Here is a 3,929-nt window from a genome sequence, read left to right on the forward strand (position 1 = left end):
GATAACTCGAGTAAAAATTGAGATATCTTAACGAAACTTGGTACGTGAACTTCTTTTGGGCGTGGGACGGATGGTATTGAAAATGGGCGAAATCGGATAATAACCACGCCTACCTCCCATATAACGGTAATTTTAAGAAATACGAAAACTGCGATATTTTAGTAACTACTGAAGATAATTCACTCAAAATTGATACTTACAATGAGTTTCAGACGGAAAACATGAATATTATAATTTTTTGGAAAATGGGCGTAGCCACGCCCACTTATGGTTACATGTGTATATCTTGGTAACCGCTGCACCAATTTCTTCCAAACTTGGCACAGTTGTTGGCCTTAGTACAGTTTACTAAATGGCTGAAAATGGCTCGGACAATAACCACGCCTACCTCCCATATAACGGTAATTTTCAGAAAAACGAAAACTGCGATATTTTAGTAACTACTGAAGATAATTCACTCAAAATTGATATTTGCAATGAGTTTTAGACGAAAAATAAGAATATTACAAAATTTTGGCAAATGGGCGTAGCCACGCCCACTTATGGTTACATGTGTATATCTTGGTAACCGCTACACCAATTTCTTCCAAACTTGGCACAGTTGTTGGTCCTGGTACAGCATACCAATAACCACGCCCACATCCCATATAACGGTAATTTCGAGAAATACAAAATCTTCGATAAATCAGTAAATATTGAAGCTAATTTATTCAAAATTGATGATTGCAACAATTCTTTACCAAGAAATACGTTTATGACAAAATTTTGGAAAATGGGCGTAGCACCGCCCACTTGTGATCACATATATGTATCTCGCTAACCGTTCTAGCAATTTGTACCAAGCTCGGTATGGTTATTGTGCTTGCCACATAAAAGGAAACCGTTGAAAATTGTTGAAATCGGACTAAAATTGAGGCCGCTTTTCATATAACGGTAAATTTCAGATATGCTTGAAACTGCAATATTTCGAAGTTTAAGGACGCTAATTTACTTAAAATGTATACACCCCGGCTTATCATGTATTGGTAGCTTTCGGAAAGGTGGAAAACATATATTTAATACTTGCGCCGGGTATTTAATGTTCGGCTCCGCCCGAACTTAGACTTTCTTACTTGTTATAAATTGGCAACATTTTGTGCATGAGTTTTTGCGAGAATTTCCTTGTATGGTGATTCCCGCCGATGTACATATGGAGCTCATGAGCATGCGCAGAGCCCATAATGAAAGTGTAGAAACGTTTTACTACAAATGTATTGCGGTTGGTCGACGCGGTAGAATTGACGAAAGTTCATTAATTAAATACATTATAAACGGTATTAATGACACAGATATGAAGAGAAGTATCTCAGTGAACAATTATGCTACGTGCAATGAACTGTTGAGTGCGATTACAAGTTATAGTGCGTATAATTGTACGAAAAATGTTGCAGATGTGAAACGTAATTCACCTGTTGAGTCCCATAAGTCGGTAAAGCAGGACGAAAAGCAAAAAAAGCAAATTGTTTGCTTCAATTGCCGAAAACCTGAGCATTTTTCGCGTGATTGTCCAGAACCGCAGAAACGCGATCGTAGCGCGAAATCTGAAAACAATAACTTAAATGACAAAAACAAAAGTGCGAAAGTAAATTGTAATGCAATTGAAAATGTGGAAAATGATTTTGCTATTAAGCAAATAAAAGTGAACGGACACAGTGCCTTGTGCACTTGTTGATACTGGTAGTAAGCGCACGTTAATTAGAAAATCGTTTGCAGACGAAATTGGTAATATTGAGCGCTGCTGTATAACATTAAAAGGCTTCGGCGGTGGCCAGTATCAATGTACATCAAAATTGAAGACAATTTTGACGATTGATGACAGTGACTGTGCAAGTGAAGTGCTAGTTGTTGACGACGGTATGATCGATTACCCAATTTTGCTCGGTATCGATGTCCTATGCGCAAATGAAAATAAATTCGTGTTTGAAGGACGAAATATATGGTTTATAAAAAAGAACAATAACAAAGTTATGAAAATCACAGACGGTGAATTCGGTAATTTAAATAAAGTGTTGCAAGTATATGCACATTGTTTTTCTGTGGACAAGGCTATAGCAAAAACTGATCTCGTGAAAATGAAAATCGCACTATCGTCGGATGTGCCGATAAATATGAAGCCATATCGTATTCCCTTCGCACGGCGACCGGTTGTGAAAGAAATCATAAATGATTTGTTACGGTGCGAAATTATTAGGCCGTCGAATTCCCCATACGATTCGCCAATCGTATTGGCGGAAAAGAAAAACAGTGAGTTCCGGTTATGCGTAGATTACCGGCAGTTAAATAAAATTACTGTAAAGCACCCTTTTCCAATGCCTGTCATTGACGAACTATTTGCGCAACTTTCCGGTAATAAGTATTTTACTTATTTGGACTTTAGAATGGGTTACCACCAGATTGAAGTGAACGAAAACTCAAGACCGTATACGGCGTTTGTGACAACCGAAGGTCACTTCGAATACAACCGTATGCCGTTTGGGCTTGTGAATGCTCCAGCTGTTCTCCAAGAGACTATGAACAAATTAGTGAAACAGTGTGTGTCGAAAGACATAATCGCGTATTTGGATGACGTTATCATCCCGAGTAGCTCTGTCGAGGAGGGCATACAAAAACTAAAAGACTTTTTACGCGTGGTCGAATCGAACGGGTTAACGTTGCGGTTGGAAAGATGTAATTTCTTAAGTGAAGAAATTAGTTTCCTTGGCCATAAAGTTAGCCATGAAGGCATAAAGCCCGGTGAGCACAATAAAACGAAAGGAGGTAAGCCTGAGGGTGTGCTACACATCGAACCAACTGAACCTGTTCCGTTTAGAATTTTGCACATTGACCATGTGGGTCCGTTTGTGAAAAGTAAGCGAGGGTACACCTATGTTCTCGCCGTCAGCGATGGCCTCACCAAGTACCTGATTGTGAAAGCCGTGCGCAACACCAAAACTCTGCCTGTGTTGCAAACGTTAAATGAGGTATCCAGTTATTTTGGGCTACCCGTGCGCATTGTCACGGACCGTGGCACTGCGTACACTTCGAAGCAATTCGCAAAATATTGCGACGATAATGGTGTTCAGCATGTCAAAACCGCTGTTCGCACTCCCCGCGCTAATGGACAGGTGGAGCGTGCGAACCAAATCAGTCTGAATTATCTACGAACAACGACAACAGATCCCAGAGACTGGGACGAGCAGCTACGCAAGCTACAATGGTGCGTTAATTCACAGAAAAATGCGACGAACGGATTTAGTCCGAATGAATTAATCTTCGATTTCAAGTTGAATGACATAACGCGTAACCACTTAATAGCTGCCGTAATCGACACCGATGGCAATCAACCCATCACTGAGAAACGAAACTTGGCGTTGACATCCATGCAAGAACAGCGTAACAAGTGGAAAGAACGGTTCGACCGAAAACATAAAGAACCTTCCACTTACAGTGTTGATGATCTGATTGTAGTACAGCATGAGCCTTCTGCAACTGGAGAATCTCGAAAACTTGAGCCGAAGTACCGAGGGCCGTACGTCACTGCTAAAGTTCTTGGTAAAAACCGATATCTGCTACGTGATATCGATGGTATGCAAGTGAGTCAGAAAAAGTTCACGTCTGTTTATTCATCTGACAAGCTAAAGCTTTGGTGCTCCTCACCTCCTGAGCTCGATGGGTATAATGGTGAGAGCGACGACGAAAACGACGAATCAGCGGACATCGGGACGATGACATTGTCAGGAGAGGCCGAACTGTCAACTGATATGGCAGCGCCCTCCCCTCTAACATAAGATGGCAACACCTACCGGCGAGCTGTCAACAAGCGACAGTCGTAATCGAGGAGTATTGTAGCAACCGCGGAGCGCGCCGGTCATACGAGCAAAGCTTGTAATATAACCTGACATACATTTTTT

Source organism: Rhagoletis pomonella, unplaced genomic scaffold (assembly GCF_013731165.1).
Source record: "Rhagoletis pomonella isolate Grant_MI unplaced genomic scaffold, Rhpom_1.0 Rhpom_scaffold_00003, whole genome shotgun sequence".
NCBI classification, from domain to species: domain Eukaryota; kingdom Metazoa; phylum Arthropoda; class Insecta; order Diptera; family Tephritidae; genus Rhagoletis; species Rhagoletis pomonella.